Consider the following 22,000-nt stretch of genomic DNA (forward strand, 5'->3'; position numbering starts at 1 on the left):
TTCCTCCCTATGGCTAGCACATTTATCTAGTTAAGACTTCATCCTGACAATGGTTTGTTCAGGTTTTTTTAAGAATACATTTTTCTAAGGAGATAACAAACAGCAAAAATGTTATCCCTGTTAAAATCCAACTGGTTTGCTCCCTGAGTAAATCAATATGTAAGATAAAAGTTCCAAATGTATTGTTGAGTCCCTAGTTATTCTCTATATAGTGATTCTACATCAAATGTATATCTTGGCCAGATACAGCATTCTTCTATATACTCTAGTTAAATCAATGCTAAAGTGTGAGGTGAGACAGGACAAATCTCTATCACTTCCTTGTGAATTTATCAGAGCTGCTACATTAACTCAGTGGGTGAAGTGATTTCATTGTTTTGAATGGGAGATTTTCTAGGTCAATACTCAGATCTACCTCTGTTTCTTATTGCTTCTACTTTTCTCCTGTGTTCTACCACACTTTCCTTCAGCTGCAGATGGTGTTAGGTAAAAAGCAAGTCCTACTCACCTCTCCAGCACCCGAGTTAGTGCGGAGTTGGTATAAGGCTCAGAGATCTGTCAGAGACCAGACAACAATTCGTTGATCAACGGGCTCACACCATCCTTAGCTTAAGAGCCAAGCTTTGGAGTAAGTGTGGCAAGTTTATTAGGGGTAAGCATCAATGTTTATACACAGAAGTAAACAAAGTGATTAACAGATCATAATGGTCATGCATAATCAATCAAGATTCTACAGGACAAAACAGGTTAAAATGTAAATTGGAGAGGACAAAAGAGGGGATGGCTACTTATGGCTACTTATTGGGAGGGGAGGGGTCATGAGTAGTTCGCAGGTCAGAGTTTTTTGATTAAAAGTTTCAGACAGAGACATGAAGTCTGAGTTAAGTTTCAGTTCATAGAAAGTTCAGACTCAACATTCCTCCATTTGTAGCTTTGGGATAACTATTTACCAAATGCTACACCCTATTTTAAGGAGCCAAGGGCCGCTTGGCAATTTCAGCCTGGGCCAACTCGAAGAGAGTAAGGCCTTTGGCTGAAGTAGAAAAAGAATAAACTGACCCACATGAGTTTATGAGGGAGGGAACACAGTGAATACAGCAACACAGTATTATAAGGATTACTATGGCCCCAACAACACCCACCAAGAGTTTTTTAACCCACCCAAATCCAGGCAACCAATTCCATAAGGCTCCCCACCAATCATAAGGTGGCTGGCCAGAGGAGTAGTTCTTAGCCATTTCCCTTAGATGTTTGGTACGTTGAAAAGTGTCAGGGTAGGTGTCGTTTACAAAAACACAGCATTCTTCATTTATGAGGGCGCAAGTCCCTCCTTGGGCTGCTAACATTATGTCTAAAGCCATTCGGTTTTGCAAAGCTAACTGGCGCAGCTGGGACATTTCCCCGGCCTGATTCTCAAATAGGGTCGCAGTCTCATTGGTTAAAGATTCTAGTAGTCCCTGTAGACGGATGACACCACCCCTCAAGCTAATAAGACCAGCCCACCGCTGCCACGACAAACCATCACGGATATTAATATCTCTGAAGGTTTCACGGATGTTACGAACGTGGGGAAAATGGGGGGGGGTGAGGGAGATGCGAGAAGGTGGTGTGAGCCACGCTAAATAACATGACCCTGCCCAATCAGGGGAGAGAAAGTAATAAGCTTTGGGCCCGCACACCCAGTATGTTCCATACATTGCGTTTCGGGTATTCCATTTCTCAAAGTAGGAGGTAACCCACCACCCGTTGGACCACTGTTCCCCTGGTAATGCAGAGGGGTCGTTGTGCGAACCGCAGAGGCACAATTTGGTAGTGGTGTTTTCAAAGTGCAGTGTAGTACTGCTTGAGCAGTTGTAGAAGGCAATCGTATATCCCTTAGCAATTAGTTGGACACCCTCGTGATCTGAGCAGGGTTTCTTAAAAGCTGACTCTGAAGGCTTGTGAGGGATCCACATATGGGATAAGTGGGATGCGCAAGGCTTGAAGCCAAGGTTTTTACTAAAGGCGGTGCCATTAAAATACATGTTGCATTTACTGGTTCCCACAAAAGTTGACCCTTTTTCTTTAACAAAACACAGTGATCCTGTCTGATTTGTTACCCTGAGATATCTGTTAATTGGCACTCCTGTTTTGTCCCATGTAAGATTGTGTTGGACTGGATCTTTTATTCTAGCCGGTGGCATCCAAGTCATATTAGCAGTGGTCAGGGGAATGGGTGTGAAGGGGAGTCCCTGTTCTGCATTTACTGGAAATTGAGTACATACCCAGCAATTACTTCTATTTCCTAAAATACGAGTTTTAACCTCGTGGGAATATCTAATAAAAGCATTATCTTCATAAGCAGAAAATAAACTAAAAAGGCATAATAAAAAACATAAAGTTGTCAGAATAAAAGGTCCTCTCATTTTTTCCGAGTCAATTTAAGTCTGATGTCTGAAAGAGGTAAGCTGATCCACTGGTCAGAGGCAGTGTCCTCAGTGGTGGCAAGAGCTGCTGGTCCGTCACTGTGGTCCACTACGGTTGGCTTGACGTGGGAGTGGTGGATCCAGGATTTGCGTCCTTCCAGGAATACTGCAGTCTGGGTTGTTAAAAGAACCTGGTGGGGTCCAGTAAACCTCGGCTGGAGGGCGTCGCCACGAACGAACTTTTTGGCCCAGACGAAGTCCCCTGGTTGGAACGGGTGGATCTGTTCTTCCAGCGGCACGGTCTGGGAAAACTGTGAGGCTTTCCAAAGGGTACGGAGGCGAGCCTGTAGGGAGAGAAACTGGCACGCGGTCATATGATCCCCTCCCAATAGTGAAACATCAGCACGTGGTAGCGCCCCGCCTTTGAAAGGGGGGTGTCCATAGAGCAGTTCAAAGGGGGATAATCCCAATACACGGGTTGGGCGAGTGCGAAGGTGAAACAGGACCAAGGGAAGTACCTGAGGCCACTTTAACCCTGTTTCCTGACAGTATTTAGCCAATGTAAGCTTAAGCTCCCTATTCATACGCTCAACTTTCCCGCTAGACTGGGGGTGGTAGGGTGTATGAAAGGAGTGTGAAATGCCCAGTCCTTGTTCTAAATGGCCAAGGACATTACCAGTAAAGTGGGGTCCGCGATCTGAATCAAGTATGAGAGGGATGCCAAAACGGGGTACAATGTCTCTAAGGAGGATCTTCGCCACTGTGGCAGCAGTACAATTAGCTGTAGGAAAAGCTTCGACCCATGAAGTCAGAGGGCAAACCAAAACAAGGAGGTGCTTTTTCCCAAAAGCCTTTGGCATATCTGCAAAGTCAATTTGAAGATGTTGAAATGGAACAGCAGGTGGCGGTCTTCCACCCTTAATTTTGTTAAGAGGCGGAGCAGGTCCATTTCGCTGACATGTGCTGCATGCTTTCACTATTGACAGGCAGTAGGGTTGAATGCCTGGAGCATACCAAAAGCGAGCGATGGTGTCCACAAGGGCGTGCGTGCCGTAGTGACCCCCCTTATCATGGTGCCAGCGAACTGCCACGGGGTATGTGGAGCGAGGGAGGCAGGCTCGGCCATCCGGCATAAGCCAGGTCCCTTTGACCAGAGTGGCTCCGAGGCTCTCCCACGACTGTAGTTCAGCAGCGGGTACCGGTACGGGGTGCGGTGGAGTAAAGGAGGAGGTCACAATAGCCAACGTGGGCATGGCTAAGGGTAAGACGGCAGCCGCCTTGGCGGAGGCGTCAGCCAGGGCATTCCCACGGGTGACGGGGCTATCATCTTTAGTATGGGCCCGGCAATGAACTACAGCCAGGACCGAGGGTTCTTGGAGGGCATCCAAAAGCTTGTGGATGAGGGGGAGGTGCTGAATGGGTTTACCGGCAGCTGTCTGGAAACCTCGAAACTTCCAGAGGTGGATGTGACAATGCACAACTCCAAAAGCATACTTGCTATCAGTAAAAATGGTAACGGTCTTACCAGCGGCCAACTGGCAAGCTCGGGCCAGGGCATAGAGTTCGGCGGCTTGGGCTCCCCAGTTGCCTGGCAGTGAGGCGGCCTCTTGAATGTCCCATTCAGAGGTGACTGCATAACCGGTGAAACGCTTGCCATCAACATAGAAGGAGCTTCCGTCCGAGAAGAGGATGCAATCAGGGTTGTCCAGTGGCACGTCAAACAGGTTGTTCCTTATCTGTAAGATGCTATGAACTACTTCCACACAGTCATGCTGATCCTGGAGGACTGGCAGGTCAGGAAGCAAGGTAGCTGGATTAAGGGGCCCACACCGTTCAAAAATTAGGTTAGTGTCTTCTAGGAGTTCGGCCTCTAGCTGCTGCTGACGATGGGCCGAAAAGACTTGGGTCGTGCCCTTACGCAGAAGGGCTGACAAGGCATGAGAGGTCCAGACCGTGGTAAAATGACCCAGGGTCAGGCTCTTTGCCTTTGTGATCAGCAGGGCAGCTGCTGCCAGAGTCCGGGTGCAGGATGGGGTTCCCTGAGCGACAGGGTCGATCTGCTGGGAGTAAAAAGCAAGCGGGAAATGGTGGGGCCCGCTCAGCTGGGTAAGGACGCCACTAGCAATTCCGCCCTTCTCGTGGACAAAAAGGTGAAAGGGTTTGCTGTAATTGGGGGGGCGGAGAGACATGGAGGAGGCCACACTGTCCTTGAGTAACTGAAAGGCTTGGATCGTGTCTGGGGACCACTGCAAAGGGTCAGGAGCAAGGTTAGCAGTGAGTCGGTGGAGTGGTTTGCTCAACTCCCCGCAGGACGGCAACCAAGGTCGACAGAAGCCAATTAATCCTAAGAAACCTCGAAGTTGTTTCTTGGTGTTTGGCAGAGGGCAGTTTTGGATAGTCTTTATGCGGGCTGGGTCCATTTGTCTCCCCTCTGGGGTTAACAGGAAGCCCAGATATCGGACCTTCTGTGAGACCCACTGAATCTTGTTAGGGTCTACCTTGTGGCCTCTGGTGTGTAGGTATAATAAAAGTGCCTTACCATCGATGCGGAGGGCGGCTTCTTTGCGGTTACCTAGTAGGATGTCATCTACGTATAGGACTAACGTGGATCCCTGCGGACTGGTGAAGCCTTCCAAGTCGTGGCGTAGGCATTGGCTGAAAATCGTGGGGCTGTCTCTGTAGCCTTGAGGAAGTCGTTGCCAGACATAACTTTGTCCCTCCCAGGTGAAACCAAAGAGATATTGAGAGTCTGGGTGCACAGGAATGCTGAAAAAGGCTGATTTTAAGTCAATAACAGTGAACCACTCAGCATCCCAGGGGATTTGGCTGATGATAGTAGCTGGATCAGGAACTACTGCATGAAGAGGGACCACATAGTTATTAATAACCCGTAGATCCTGTACAAAGCGCCAACGAATAGGGTCTCCGTCCTTTTTAGGAGGCTTTTTGACAGGCAGTATAGGGGTATTACAGGGAGTGCGCTGAGGGCGGACTAGCTTTTGTGCAATGAATCCCTCGACAATGGGGCGGATGCCTTCCCGGGCTTCCAGCGACAGGGGGTATTGGGGGACTGACGGGGGGGCTAAGGAGGGCTTCACTTGAATCCTTACTGGCTCTGCTGAAAGGAGCAGGCCAACGTCAGTGTCAGAAATTCCCCAGAGGGTTGAAGGCAAGTCAGTGAGGTCAGGGGAGAGAGAGGGGGGGGTTTCCCAATTACCCTGAGCTGGGGCCGAATCTCCTAACACTGTCATCAATAATCCTACCCCTTCAGGAGTGCAGGTTAAAGTAGCCTCAAGCTTACAGAGTAAATCCCGGCCCATCAAAGGGATCGGACAAGCTGGGGAAAAAAGAAAACGGTGAGAAAAACATTTATCAGCATAAATAACATTTAGAGGCAAAGTGAGTCCCAGAGACTGTGGATTGCCTTCCACCCCAGTTGCAGTTTTAACCTCAGAGGATAGCCAGGGAGAGGGGGCATGATTTAAAAGAGAGAAAGTAGCTCCAGTATCAATGAGGAAACAGACAGGCAGTCCCTGGACTGAAAGGGTTAGATGAGGCTCTTTGCTGGGAGGGGAGAAAGTGAGGAAAGAGCCGGCTAAAGACATTAAGGAAATAAGACCATCACATTGTTTGCCTTCGCCCCCGGGGTACCGTCATTGAGAAGGCTGAGTTCGCTGCAGCTGTTGCTGTTGCCCGTAGTTGATCCAGGCCTGAGGAACGGGCTGGGCTGGTGGTGCAGGAGTGTATTCGTCCCTGGTGTAAGTATCTGCGGATGCGACCGGACCCTCTGGGCGTCCCCAGGGGCATTCACGTTTAAAGTGACCGGGTTGTCCGCACTGAAAACAATTTCCTGGTGGCTGGGGTTGCCAGGACCCTCTCCCCCGAGCACCCTGAGATCCCCTGCCACGGCCACGGCTTCTGCCTCGAATACCACCGCGAAAAGCTAAAGCCATCAACTTATATTCTTCCTTTTTCTCTTTCTTTCTGCTGCTTTCCCTTCCTTTTCCCCATGCAAAATCAGCTACATCCAACACTGAAGTGACTGACTCACCTCCCCAACCAGGGCGAAACTGTAAGAAATAATCCCTTACAGGGGTTACTGACTGATTCACAAAAAACGAAATAAGAGTAGGGTGGTCTGCTTCTCTCTCAGGATCCATCTGAGTGAACATTCGGGCCCCCTCCAATAGCCTCGACCAGAACTTTCTGGGTGGCTCATCAGATTCCTGCCGAATCTGCATGAACTTAGCCTGATTAGGCGAGCGGCGAGCCATTTCTTTGAGTCTCTCTAACAATCGCTCTCGATCTATCCGCAGCTGATTCAGCCTTGGCTGATTCCAGTCTAGGGGATTCCAGCCAGCGGCTTGATCCCGCCTATCCATCCAAGTGGTATTAACCACATTGCTATCCCCCCATGTCCTTTCTGCCATCCACAATCTACTACGTTCCTCTCCGGTCAAAACTCTGCTTAACAACTGATCTACATCCGTATAAGTAGGATTATGACTTAAAAACAATCTTTCTAAAAGTTCAATGATCTTTCGGGGATTTTCCCCAAAGGACCCTGACAACCGTCCCCATTCTTTCAAGTCCCATTCTAGCCATCCTTTATATTCCACAATATTGGTATGTCGTATCTCACCATTATTGTTCACAAAAGGTTGGTCGTGCACCTGTAAAGGCATTTCTCTACTCACAAAAGTTTTGGCAGGGGCAGCCTCTTGACTATCCTCAGGAGAGGGGTGTGCACCCTGTTGCATCTGCTTGATCTTTTGCCTAGTAACTACTCCTCCCGGGGTGTGCTCCTCCATTTCCTCCTTATCACCCTGCAGAGATTCCAATTTGGAGTCCTGCAGATTCCCCTCTGCGCCCTGGAGAGAGTCCCCTTGCTGAGGAATAGGGGCAGGTGCAGTGGGGACCAACTGACGAGTTAAAACACGCCGTGGTTTACACCCTTCATCGAAATAACATGGAGGGGGTTCACTCTCGGAAGAATACCTGACTGCCATAATCTTTAAAGATTTCCACAGCTCTGCTGCTGTGTCCCAACAAAACCAGTAACATAACTGTCCCGGATGGTCTTTTTCGATCTGGCTCCTTACTCCTCTTAAGGCAGCCTGTTCGAAAGAGCCATACGAAGGCCACCTCATCCTCGGGTCGGCCAATACCGCGGTATACCCAGTCCAATTCCTTACACACAGTGTGTACAACTTCCTCCTAGACATTCCTGTCTGTACTGGGAGTTTCCCTTCATTCCATAACTTATTTACAATCCCCAGCGGACTCTCAAGAGGCACGCTAGTCCCTTGACCCATGGTGTCTGACAGGAGCCCTCCAACTGGCGTTTATCCTGCTGTCCAGTACACAACCCCTCAATATTGAATTGGCTGGGAGAAATCTCCCGTGGCGCCTGCCAATTCGTATATGAGTGGTCTGACCACTGGACAGAGGCACCGCACCAGAAGGAATCCCGGACGAGCCCCCAAATTGTTAGGTAAAAAGCAAGTCCTACTCACCTCTCCAGCACCCGAGTTAGTGCGGAGTTGGTATAAGGCTCAGAGATCTGTCAGAGACCAGACAACAATTCGTTGATCAACGGGCTCACACCATCCTTAGCTTAAGAGCCAAGCTTTGGAGTAAGTGTGGCAAGTTTATTAGGGGTAAGCATCAATGTTTATACACAGAAGTAAACAAAGTGATTAACAGATCATAATGGTCATGCATAATCAATCAAGATTCTACAGGACAAAACAGGTTAAAATGTAAATTGGAGAGGACAAAAGAGGGGATGGCTACTTATGGCTACTTATTGGGAGGGGAGGGGTCATGAGTAGTTCGCAGGTCAGAGTTTTTTGATTAAAAGTTTCAGACAGAGACATGAAGTCTGAGTTAAGTTTCAGTTCATAGAAAGTTCAGACTCAACAATGGTAATGATAATACACTAGTATATTACCTCAATGGCTAGAAAATGAGCTTCCCTTTATATATACCTAAAACATATAGATGCCTGGCTGTAGATTTGTATAATTATTTCTGTATTCAAATAGATGGCAAACAGACCAGATTAATATCAAGGCACATATTTGTCTTCATGCACAAAACCCTCCAGTGCGGTGGAAAAACTACACTTTGGTGCTTCCTAATTCTTCCTGCTGTCCATAGTGGCCAGTCTCCCCAGACTGATTTATGCTGCTTTCAGTTATATAGAACATAAGTATTTCTGTGTGTTGAAAGAAGACTGTTAAGTAGATTCTGATTTGTTCTCACCTAGCCTTTGTCATCCGTACCAGGATATCCCACCTACTTGAATGAAGTGTAAATGTGCCCTCAATGCAGTTATTTAAAATTGGCTAACGTTAAAACATATGGCACCCCAAGAGACAGCACATTTCCATCCTCTTTTACCAGTCTCTTTCCTCTCGCCAAAGAGCACTTTTTTCTGAAGTCAACGAAGTCCTAAAGTCACAATCATTAGAGTCAAGGAAATCCACTTGCATCACTCAGTGTGACCCTGCAGCTCTTGGAAGACAACTCAATCTATCATTCCTACTAATGTCTTATCTGACTGGTTCTTGAGTGTCTGCTGTGATGATGCCTCGACCCCTTCCCTGGAGAGTCTGTCTGACTACCCAATTCCTTTTCCTGCTAAGAAATTTATTCCTACTGTCTAGTGCAAAACCATGGCCAATTTCTCCCAGGACAGTCAGCATCTAAGATGGGGATACAAAGGATATATATTTTTTCACGTGAAAAGACTCTTTTAAACAAAATTCTTTAATGTATATATTTCATACCCTATATTTCCCTTATTATGGTCTCTGTCCCTTCATTACAATGGTCTATTGAGCAATGAGGTCTGAGTTCAGGAACTAGTTGCATTTTTAGCATTGTCTCTTTGGACACAGTAGCATTAGTGTTTAATTGGTAAAACAAGAAATCTGAGACTGTTTTAAAAGCTGAATGAGATTCCAAAGTGATTTCTGAGCTGCCCTTGTTCAGAACAGCTCGAGTGCACGGAAGTGTGATATGTTTGATTTTTGGAAATGTGTGACCATTTGGTAGCTACAGTCCCATGCCAAATTCCATGACCTTTTCTTCCGTTTCCATTACAAATTGCCTTATGCCAGAAAGATAAATAGCTACAACTGCAAACAAATCCCAAGCTTATATCACAGTCTTTGTATGCTGCTAAAATGTGCTTTTGCTTCAGCACTGAAAAACTAACTGCCTATTTATCTTTTGAAGCCAATCCCATTATTTATACAGTATTTATCAGCTCTTCACCTTGTTTTGAAATACAGTGATGCTGAACTGTTCTAAACGCTTAGGGAATTCACGGCAAAATAACTACAAAGGCAACTCCACAGCATAACAAACTTCAGGCTAATAAACTGAACCCTCTGATCCTGTTCCTTGCTTTTCAAAGACATTTTTCCCCCTAACACTACATACATCAAAAAGACTCTTAGCTTATTGTTGTGGTTTAACTTGATCTTGTCTGTTTGTTAAACTAACAGAGGTGGCACAATGGGTTAATGTACTGGGGTTCCCCTGTGGAAGGTTGACAGCAGATGAGTTTGCTAGTTTTAAAAGCCTCATTTCTACCAATCCCCTGGTCCAGTCTCTCACACCGCCCACCCACACAATGACTGCTCCTATCTGCTAAGCAGAGGCCCAGCAATGGGAATAGCCAAGAAAGGTTGTGAAAGTCACTGCTCTGCCACACGGCTGTGGACACTGTGTCTGCCTTAGTCTGTTAGATCCATTATTTCCTGAGCTGTAAACTCATTATGATGTTTAAAAGCCATTTTGGTTTGGCAAGCACAAAGCTGGTCAGATCCCAATCTGGTGTAAATCATCAAAGTTCCATGGAAATCATGTCAGTTTACACCAACTGAGGATCTGGCCCTACATACTCTCACGTTAAAATTAGGTTCTCCGAAGCCACAATGGTATAGCTTATTCTGGAGCAGAAAAGCAAGAGAAAGGGCATGGAGGAGGCTTTGGTACTAAATTGTACCAGCAGCTATCCATCCCTCATACAGGAGGGGGTTGTAAAGAGAGAGAAGTGAGACACCATGTCATATTAACTATAATATAATTACAACAAGACTATGAAACAAGAACAAAGCTAAAGCAAGTTACTATAAATCATCGCCTAATATATCCAGCAGCTTTCTATTATTTATTTGAGAAGTGATGGCTGCCATCATGGAGCTGGAATAGGGGCTGTAACCTGGCACATTCAAGATAAGTGTGCGCCAGGTTCTCCCTCATGCCACAAAATGGCAGGTGTTGGGGAGGGGGGTGAACCATACCAGGTCCACGCCCATGCTCACAGCTCCATGAAGGAGCAGCCAGTTGATATCCCCAGAGGGCCGTGGGACCCAGGTGGAATAGAGGCTGGCCCACCAGGGTTCCTCACCCTCCACAGGTGGTAGATAGTCCTGCCATTTGGTATGAGGGCAGGACACGAGGGAGAGGAAGTGAAACGTGTGGAGCACGAGCATGTATAGTTGTTTCCTTGGCACAGTTCAGAAGTGAACCGGCTGCAGGGCACATAGCCGGCTTGGATTGTGGAAGAGAGGGGGCCGGGAGGGCTCACGGGACAGAGGCCCAATGAAAAGGTCCAGAGGGCCTGGGGTGAGAGGTGGGTGGGGAGCACCCTCTCAAGGAAAACCCGAGAGGTGGGCGACAAGGCTGCCCCCACCTCCTGGAGCACACACAGGGGGGTCAGGAGAGTGGAGAGCCCCATGTGCGGACTGAGCACTCGGGGATCCACCCAGTCCCCCTGTCATAGTCCAGGAAGTCTCCAATTCTGGTGGTTTCTGCCAGGACCAGCCTCTGGGGCACCAAGGTGGAATCTGCCACCTGCACATGAAGATGAGGGTTGCGTAGTAGGGGCTCCATGAGGAGATCTGCCCCCTTGGTGGCCACAACGGACCTGGTCGCTGAGAACAGCTTCCAGGTCTGGAGGAAGGACTGGTAGAAGACCAGCAGCTTGGAGCAGTCTCGCGGAAGACCCCTCAGATGGAGATAAAGGAGCTGCTGGTTATAGCGGAGCCCTCGGAGGTGGCGGAGGAAGGTGTGCAGCAACATGCTCCATGCCTGACTACCTGCACCATAAAGGAGTCTCTGCAGGGCCTGGAAGCGGAAGACATGGACCTGGCTGCAGAGGCAGACCAGGCCCTGTCCTTCCTCCTCCAGGGGAAGACTCAGGACCCCTGCAGAGACCCAGTGCCGTCCTGGCCAGAAGAACTCTAGAGCTACCCTCTGAAGCCGGGCCAGAGTCCCCGGGGCTGGGCTCAGGGTGTTGAGCCGGTGCCAGAGCATGGACAGGACTAGTTGGTTCAGACGCCCGCCCAGCTCCTGGGATTCCAGTAAGGCAGGGCCCCCCACACAGCAGCAACAGCCAGGAAGAGAGCTCCAGCTGGCAGGGCAGCCAGAGCAGACTTGCCAGGCACTGGAGTGAGGTGAGGAGGCTCCCAATGGACTGGACAGTGAGAGAGCTCTACACTCCCCGTGGTGGGCAGAGTCAAACCCACCTCACCCCCTGCACCGGAAGTACCAGGGCGGGGCAGGAAGTATAAAGGGAGAGCTCTGCAGCTCAGTTGGGCTGGAGCCAGCAGGGAGGACAGATGCCTCTGCCTTGCTGAGGTACCTGGGAGCAGAACCTGTGCTTTGCTGCACCCTGCCCCCAGAGGAGACGGACCCAGATGAGGAATCGCCAGGACTACCATCGGCTGTGCAGCCCGAGGACCTGTGGAAGCCAGAGGTGCCAAACCCCAGGGAGGTAGGAAGTAGCCCAGGGGAAGCCAATGACTGGCCGGCTACAGGGCTGACTGCGTCTGGGTTGGCATGTTGCAGCTAGATCCATGCCAACCCAGTGGCAGACCCCTGTTCCACTGTTAGGGCCCTGGGCTGGGACACAGTGGAGTAGGGTGGGCCCGTGTCCCCCTGCCACCCCAACCCCGGGGTGGCTGACTCCCCACCTTAGTCCAGGAGGCCTGTGCTCTGTTAACACCCCTGCCAGCACCCCAGACTGCCTGCTGGGTGCTCCACCTTTGTTGGAGCCCCCTGGACTGTGTGGGCGCTCACCCTTACCTGAACCCCGAGACGGTGTGCATTTGCTGACCGCCTGAGCCCACAAGCCCAGGCCAAAGCCTGCCCCCTGCTCAGCCCCACCCAAAGAGATAGGGCTAAATCGACTGGGTGTCTGCTGGCTGCCTTTGCCCACAAGCTAAGGCTGAAGCCTGTGCCCTGCTCTGCCCTGCCCCAAAGGGCTAGAGCTATTGATTGTGTGTTTGCTGGCTGCTGTAGGCCCAGAGGCCTAGGCTACAGCCTACTATCAGCCCAGCCCTGCTCTGAGGGCCAGGGCCCAGACCGTTAATTGGTATCAGCTCCACCTGACAGGGTGTGGGCTAGAGACTATGTCAGGCACTGTCCCACCCATGGGTGGGGACAGGAGCCCCACAATATTGTGGTGTGCTTGCCTCTGTTAGACGGGCCCAAAACCACAGACTGCGTAGGACTTGACCCGCCGGTGAAGCCCAAGCCCGAAGACTGCTGCCCCTGACAATGAGGCAGAGTAGCCTCCCTCCCCACTGGATTGCGAGGGACCATTACCAGGGCCGGCTTTACGCCGATTCCCCAGAATTGGGCCCCACGCCAAAGAGGGCCCTGTGCCCACGCCTAAGGGGGCCCTGCTCCGGGGGTCTTCAGTGGCGGGGGGTCTGCTCCAGGGGTCTTCGGCAGCATTTTGGCAGTGGAGAGTCTGCTCCAGGAGTCTTCGGCAGCATTTCGGCAGTGGGGGGTCTGCTCCAGGGGTCTTCGGCCGCATTTCGGTGGCGGGGGGTCCTTCAGTGCTGCGGAAGACCCGGAGCGGACCCCCCACTGCCGAAGTGCCACCGAAGCCCCTGGACCACCGCCGAGTATTCCAATCGGGCCCCATGTGTCATAAAGCCGGCCCTGAGCATTATAACACTCTTTAATTAGCAGACTGATTCTGTCTGTCTGCCCCTGAGATGTAGGTAAGGTGAGATCTTACAACCAGAGAAACTGAGACCCAGACCGATTACTTGACTTGCCCAAAGGAATCAATCACTGACTTGGTCAAAAGAAATGAATCAGTAGCAGAGCTGGGAATAGAAGCCAGCATGCAGATCCTCATCTGGTGTAATGACTGGAGCTATGCCAATTTACACCAACTGAGGATCTGGCCCTAGGAGTCTCTACTATAATTACTAGACACCGGTCCCTTTCATAACTGCTCCTTCAGGAGTCCGAGTGAGCGTGAGCCAACAATGTTTCCTAAGCACTGGTAGCTAGGAGTATTGGTGGAGCTTAATCTCTCCCAGTTTATTTCTGCACCCTGCAATTCTGGAGGAAAACGGTCAGTGAAGTAGTTAAGTTCTCATGTTTTTCTTTTGCCAAAAGCCAATGCATCATAGTGTGCTTTCCTTCCCCAAGAGGGACTGAAATTGTCTTTTTTTATTGTGCAGTAGAAAAATGGCATGTTGTATCCTACTGCAGGAGCAAGTGAGGGGCTGCTGTTTCTTTCTTTATTCTCCTCCAAAGAGCTGATCTATGGTGCAAACATCCACGTCGGGGGACTGAAAAGAATATGTGCTATTGCTTTACCCTTTCAGTGTACTGTTGTGCAGGTTAAAGGAGGCAAAAGAAAAAAGACGAGCCAAGAGCTGTAATGAAAGATCCTGATAAGTATATGAATCATAAATATCTTTCTAATGCATCCCACCTGGTTCTCCGAGATAGTATTACAACCTTCCCTTCTTCAGTGCAGAGGGGCTCTGTCGCTTGGATCGGTACTATTGAACAGGAGCAAAAAATGCAAGATCCCCTTTCCCTCTGCAATACAAAAAAAGGTTCACCCTTTTTGTGACTATTTCTGACAGTGAAGCATGTGTTACTTTTCTGGCATTCTTCACACAATGCCAGAGTGTGGAACAGAAGACTGAGGGGGGGTACAGTTTTTTTCAAAAACACATCATTGTACTGGGGGAAAACAGAGACCCTTATGTAATACTGTGCGGTATCCTTTCTGCCTTTTTAACATCTAAGGTAACAATCTAAGTGACATACACAACTGCAAAGATTGAAATTCAGGAGAATGATCCTACACGGTGCAAGGATGCTGGATGTGAAACTATAGGCACATTCAATTTTATGAACCAGTGGCACTCACTTAAGGTGTTTGTGAAAAGAACAGGAGCGAGTGGGTTTGTGGCTGTGATTTAATTTCACAGCTCCTTTTCAAATCTTTCCCAGCTTTACCCTGCAAAGACAGAAATAGTGCAGGCAGCATGGAACTGGCCAATAGGCTAATGTGACCAAAATTAGTGGCATCAGACTGTCCGGTGAAGGCACAAGAATTTATTTGCAACACACCTCACTGCTCCTGGATGTGTAGTGGCAAGAAATACTTCCTTTCACCTTCAGTTGGCCAGGAGGGCTCTGTTCTCTTAACCAATCTGATCCAGACTTTTGCAATCTTTAGGCTGGATTCTTGTTGTTAGAGTCGAACAAAACAATGGGATTTTTCAGTTCAAAACTGAAAATGGGAGGGGTGGGGGGAGAGAATTGGTTTGAACCTATATTGAATCCTTTGGGTTTTTCATTAAAAAAAAAATGGAAAAAGTGTTTTGGGTTGAACAAAGTGTTTCATTCAACCCGATTTGGGGGAAAGAAGGGGTCTGGGGTTTTGGTTTCATTTCGATTCAGGTCATCTTTGTATGTTTTCACCCTTATTTTAATTCAGATAATCTCAAAATGAAATGATGTTTCAATTTGAAATTTCCAAAAACAAAACATTTGGAGAAATCAAAATGACATGTTTCAACATTTCCGAACAACCATTCAGGTTTTGGAGCGGGTTTTCAGCCAAAAAGCTATTCACTGAGTTCTACTCAAATTCACAAATAGTTTCCAGGCACCTTTTGGGAAATTTACTATTTGCTAAAAAAAAAAATCACACCTGGCTGTAATTGTAAATTTTCTACCTGGGACTGAATGCAATGGCTACTCCATGGGCATAGGCAACTGGGAGCCTGGGGATGGTCTTTAGCCGCTCAAAAAATTAGAGATTGTATTAACAAATAAAGGAAACACTGAGTTTGGAACGGAAGCCTTCTCTCACTTCATTAAAAGTGGATAAAATTTAGTCATGGTACAAAACTGCTCATTAAGGAATCACTTTTTAAAAAAAAACACAAGGAAAAAGAATGACTTACAAATCTGAGAGTTCCAAACAGTGACCATCACCCTGGGTTTCATGAAATGAATTCTTCTGCAACATCTGTATGCTGTAAGTTATCAGCTTTGCCCTTGTCTACAGGTAAAGTCATACAACATTGGAGCTGTGATTGTTCCATTGTAGATCAAATGTATGGAGAGGGATAGCTTAGTGGTTTGAGTATTGGCCTGCTGACCCAAGGGTTATAAGTTCAAGCACTTGAGGAGGTATTAAGGGATCTGGGGCAAAAATCTCTCTGGGGATTGGTCCTGTTTTAAGGAGGGGGTTGGACTAGATGACCTCTTGAGGTCTCTTCCAACCCTCATATTCTATGCCATAGAACACTGAAACCACACTCACTTACAGCAATGGTTGCTGGTACCCCCACAATCATTTTTATCACCTTCACCACTTCAAAAACTTCTGATGTTCAGTTTGGGTGAGCGAACTGATGTATTTCTGATCTGGCACCAATGATCTCTCTGTAAGCTGACAGCTGGCTTGCAACAGATAGAGTGGAATAATCAATTGATCATGGTTGAAATCGGAACCACAGACCTAAACCACAGCTTGAACTTGTGCTTCTGTTATGTTTGGAGTTGAGAGTTTCAAGATTTTGAATAATTCTGTTCAAATCTTGATTGAATAGTGGACATTGTAAACTCAATTCCTTTAAAGTCAATGTACAGTAGATTCCATTTATTAGCACCCCTTTGGCTGATGGCTAAAAGTTGCCATTATCCAAATTTGCTAAAAACGAAAGGCGGGATTATGGGACGACTACCAGAGAAGAACTTACCTGGATGTTCCTTTCCTGGTTGCCGCACTGCAAACCTACCTGTGCTCAGCTCATCCTAGTGCTTCCTCCTGGGCTGCAGCCAGGAAGGAAAACTCTGGGGCTGCAGGGTACCTCTTTCTACACTCTCTGGGCGAAATCCTGCCCTGGCCTTGGGAGTCCAGGCTCGGCACATCCCAGCCCTTCCGTCCCTGACTGTAGCCCTGTAAACTTGCCTGTGCCAGGGATAGCAGGGACACTGGGATGTGCCACGCCCAGACCCGATGCAGGCTGCAGCGTATGGGAAGAGGTATTATGCAGGCTTCAGGCCCACCAGTGCCCCCGCTCCCTATGGAGAACTCTGGCATCCAAATGCAGCCTCCATCCCTGCTGCTGCCCTGCCTGCAGCCTACCCTGGGGCTTGGCCTTCACACATTCCAGCAATCCCATCCCTGGCTGAAGCCACAGAAACCTGCCTGTGGCTAGGGTTTTCCATGTGAAATAGAAGCACTGGGTGCCCATGGGGCTGCAGCCAAAAAAGGTTAACAGCCAGCATGCCTGTTGCCAACATCTAGACAAACTTACAATATAGTCAATTGGATGGTATCCGCTCCAGGCAAAACATTTCCATTAACTGAGTGTTTTTGTTATCTGGGTTGTTATTACGTGGCATCTACTATACTTACCCAGATTCAGCAAAGGAATTTTATAACTTTCTTTCTTGGAAGCTCACGCATTGACTAACCAACTTTAAACTTTACTGGGGGAGTTGCTCCCCGAGTAAGTTGTAGCTTTCATCTCATCAGATGGACAGAAGTGAATTAAGTGTCATTTTCACAAGAGATTGGCCTTCTGTTGCTGAAATGTCCAACTCTTGCATTCTTGGACAGATCATCCATAGCGTTTAGGATTTTTTCAACCTAGTTCAATACCAAACAGGAAGTTCAACGTTCCCATTTGAGCTCATTTCAGGATCTTTCTTGGCAGCCTTCACAACCTCTCAAGCTGAGTGCACAGTGCAGCAAACGTAGCTCTCAGAAATTGAAGCCAGTACTTTGCATGGAGAGTCTGTCTGCTTGAACAAAGGACACCAAGGTTGGGTGATGCATTTAACAGGTCATACTTTATCCTGAACTACAGAGTCTAGTTTGGGTGATTTATTTTTTTTTTAATTTTGTGATTTGTGTAAACAGTTTCAAAGGTTTTAGGATTGGGGTAACAGCATCCTGACATCCCATACTCAAAGCATGCCCATAGCAATGAGTATATGTAGCTTGTGGTTTCTGCTGTTGCAATCAAGTTGCTACACCTGATACTAAGCCTGCCATGTTAGCAGCATTGTTGTCAACAGTTGTTGATCTTCAGATTTAGATGCTGTTATACATCTTTAATTATGGATAAGATTACCCTTGCCAATGAACAGGCTACATTGTACAACCCAATGAACACTCCATTAGCATTTATGTCATCATCCACATATCACAGGCCTGAAAGCACTTGTTCTTTGTTGCATAAGTCTGTCTCCTCTAACATGACTGTAGGCCACTTTCCAGAAGTTCTCAGAAATATTTCTTCTGATTAAGGGCCAGGCTTTGCATTATCTCATTTTGGAATGACTGGATTTGTCAATTTGTTTTTCAGCCACTTTGAAATACCAGGATCATGTTCTGCCTGCAAACAAAGCAGATGAATAAAGTTGCAGTCAATCTCTCCACTTAAGGGTGTATTTTTAGGTTGTTCAGTATAATGACCTCACAGTGCAAGTCTTTGTCTGGCAAAATAATGTAGTGCGTAGTGCTTTGAATTTTCATGAGGATCCTTTTGTTTTCTTCTTTTCTCTTAGCAGGTCACCAACGTTCTTAGCAATCTTTTGAAAACTATCAACTGCTTGGTGACACAGAGGAACTTGGTGCCTCTCAAGAAAAGCCACAAAAATGATTCAAGGACTAGAGAAAATGTCTTCTGGGAAGAGCCTTGAAAAATCTAAATTTGTTTAGATTATCAAAAAAGAAGATTGTGAGGTAATTTGTTCAGTGTCTGAGTACGTTCATGGGGAGAAAAGACTGGTACTAAAGTACTCTTTAACCTAGCAGACAAAGGTATAAGTAAAAACATTGGCTGAAAGCTGAAGCCAGACCAATTTAAACTTGAAATAAAGCCCACATTTTTAACAGTGGGAGTGATTAACCATTGAAAAAAACCCATCATCTTGAAGATTCTCCATCTCTTGATGTCTTCAAATCAACACTGGCTAGCTTTCTGGAAGACGTACTTGAGCCACACGCAAATGCAGGGACAATTGTGTGAAATTTAAGGGCCTGTGATACATTGGCAGACAGACTAGATGATCTAATGGTCCCTTCTGGCTTTAAATTGTGAATCTCTGGGAATTTGTCCTGAGCCTTTTTCCAAATAGAGAATCCAGATTGTGTGAAAGCTTTATCTGTGTACTTTGTCAAAAGTAGTTGGTGCCTAAAAGCTGTACAACTGCAGAAACAAAATAAGCTGTCACCAGCGTCAAAATAATGGAACTACTGTATTGCAAGTTGTCAAAGCAGGGTGAGCAGAAAGAACAGCCTTTATTTTCCAAAGTTACACAGTGGGAAAGGTATTGCATCATGGCTGAGGCGTCTCAAAAAATGCTAATCGTAGCAGGCAACTGGCATTTGGTTTCTGTGGTAGGCGGTGGTGGAGCCAGCTCTGTACAACAACTAGCAGAAGTTGATCCACGTGTTGTTGGAAGTAGAGCTTCCTCCTTTTTAATCAGCCATGTTTTGAGTGCAGGGGCGGCTCTAGACATTTCACCACCCCAAGCAGGGCGGCATGCCGTGGGAGGCACTCTGCCGGTCGCTGGTCCCGCGGCTCCAGTGGACCTCCCGCAGGCGTGCCTGCGGAGGGTGCACTGGTCCCGTGCGGCCACCGAACCCTCCGCAAGCACGCCTGCGGGAGGTCCACTGGAGCCGCGGGACCAGCGAACTCTCCGCAGGCACGCCTGCGGGAGGTCCACCAGAGCCGCTTGCCGCCCTCCCGGAGACCAGCAGAGCGCCCCCCGTGGCATGCCGCCCCAAGCACGCGCTTGGCATGCTGGGGTCTGGAGCCGCCCCTGTTTGAGTGTCATTGTAGCACCCTGAAAATATGTGGGGAGGGTTGTGTAACTTCACTGAATCACAGACAGTCTTGTCTACACTGGCACTTTACAGCGCTGCAACTTTCTCACTCAGGGGAGTGAAAAAACACCCCCCTGAGCGCAGCAAGTTTCAGTGCTTTAAAGCACCAGTGTAGACAGTGCACCAGCACTGGGAACCGCGCCCCTCGTGGAAGCGGGTTTTTTAGAGTGCTGGAAGAGCTCTCTCCCAGGGCTCTGTTGCGACTACACAAGCCGCGGCAGCGCTTTAATGTTGCCAGAGTAGACTAGTCCTTAGTAAGAATGGCCCAGGATTGCAGAAATAAAAAAACACACACTATATGCTCTGGAAAGCTGAATCATTTAACTGGTCTCTTGGTTTTAACGGTCATTGCATTCTTTGTAGAACAGTCTAGAACATGGCAGACTGAAGAAAGGGAATAATAGCCAACACACAATCTGTTGATTGCACTGGAAAACAAGTTTCTTTTTGTTTACATAACCTGCTGGGTTTTGGTCACTCAAACACCAGCAAGGAAAAGACTTTAAATGGCAGCTGGAGGTCTTGATGGGATTTGGCTAAGTCTCAAAAACGATCACTAAACAGTCATGGATTCATGATGTGTGGCCTCCGCATGTGGAAAAAGAGGGCATGGAACTTGGTGATCATGGTGTATAATCAGCTCAACATTAGCTCCTCACTGCGAGGCTGTGGCCAAAAAGGTTAATGAGACCATTGGGAAAAATCTTGATTAGGAGGCAAGAGGTTATTTTACCTGTGTATTTGGCACTGGTGCAACTGCTGCTGGAATATTGTGTCCAGTTCTGCTGGCCATAGTTCAAAAAGGATGTTGATAAATTGGAGAGGGTTCAGAAAATAGCCCTGAGAATAATTAAAGGATTGGGAAAAGAGGACTTTATAGTAAGAGACTTGAGGAGCTCAATCTATTTAGCATTACAAAATGTGAAGGGCTGACTTGGTCACAGTGCACAAGTATCTACAGGAGGAACAAATATTTAATTGTGGGCTCTTCAGTCCAGCAGATGAAAGTTAAAATGATCCAGTGTCTGGAAATTGGAGTTACACAAATCCAGACTGGAAATAAGGTGTACATTTTTAACAGTGAGCATGATTAATCACTGGAACGACTTACCAAGGGTTGTGATGGATTCTCTATCGCTGGAAATTTTAAAATCAAAATGGGATGTTTCTGTAAAAGAAACATACTAGTTCAAACAGGAACTATTTCAGGGAAGTCATATAGCCTGTGTTTGTACAGGAAGTCAGACTAGATTATCACAGTGCCTTCTGACCTTTAGAAATGGCAGCTGGTTGGACCTATCCCAGGTCTCTGTGGAGAGAGAGGATCAGAAGTCTTGATACAAAAAGAAGAAGGGTCAGTAGCCTTAGTGAAAGGAGGAGGAAAATGGCTGCAGAAAGGGTGGGAAACTTGGTGAAATTATGGGACATTGTAATACCAGAGTACAAAATATATCGGAATGACAGAGTAGGTCATGCTGATGGTGGAGTGGCACTATGTGAGAAAGAAAATGGTCAAGTATAAACAGAATCTTAATTTAATCAAACTGTACCCATAGAATCTCTATGGATAGACATTCCGTGCTTGAACAATAGAAGTGTAGCAGTTTGAATATACTACCAGCCACCAGACCAAGATGGTGAGAGTGACTGCGAAATGTTCAGGGAGATGAAGGAAGCTACAAAAACAGAAAACCCAATAATAATGGGGGATTGTGACTATCCCCATGTTGACTGTGTACATGTCACCTCGGGATGGGATGTAGAAATAAAATTTTGAGATCCCATTAACGACTGCTTCATGGAGCAGCTAATCCTGGAATTTTTGATTTAGTCCTAAGTGGAGCATAAGCTGTGGTCCAAGAGGCAAATAAAGCTGTACCTTTCGGTAATAGCAACTGTAATGTAATTTAAATGTAACATCCTTATGGGGGCAAAATACCAAAGAAACCCACCACAGTAGCATTTAACTGCCAAAAGGGGAACTACACAAAAATGAGGAGGCTTGGTAATCACCCAAGAGTTCTGAAGGCGCTCAAATATGAACTTGAAGAACTACCACCTGTGGTCTGTAACCTATTGCTTAAATCAGCCTCTGTGCCAGAAAACTGGAGGCTAGCTAGGGTAATGCTGAGATTTTTTTTAAAAGGCTCCAGAGGTGAGCCTGGCAGTTCCAGCCAGTAAGCCTACCTTCATTACCAGGCAAATAGGTTGAAACTGCAGCCAATGGGAGCTGTGGGGGCGGTGCCTGTGGGCAGCGGTGCACGGAGACCCCCGGGACCCACTGCCTAGGAGTCGCTGCCAGAAGGGTGTGCCAGTTGCTTTCGGGAGCCCCCCTGCACCCCGATCCCCTGCCCAAGGCTAGAGCCTGCACCCAAACTCCATCCCAGAGCCCGCACCTCCT

At 47.5% G+C, this 22,000-nt stretch overlaps 1 long non-coding RNA gene across 3 annotated transcripts in view; it reads left to right on the forward strand.

Moving 5' to 3' along the window:
- LOC123378328 overlaps positions 1 to 22,000 on the forward strand; it is a 161,160-nt gene that overhangs the window by 7,470 nt on the left and 131,690 nt on the right. For all 3 annotated transcript variants that reach the window (XR_006582560.1, XR_006582562.1, XR_006582561.1), the window contains exon 2: positions 18,276 to 18,453. This is a non-coding gene — a long non-coding RNA (uncharacterized LOC123378328). The remainder of the gene's footprint in view (positions 1 to 18,275; positions 18,454 to 22,000) is intronic.

The sequence above is a fragment of the Mauremys mutica genome, chromosome 10 (genome assembly GCF_020497125.1).
Source record: "Mauremys mutica isolate MM-2020 ecotype Southern chromosome 10, ASM2049712v1, whole genome shotgun sequence".
Classification (NCBI taxonomy): Eukaryota; Metazoa; Chordata; order Testudines; family Geoemydidae; genus Mauremys; species Mauremys mutica.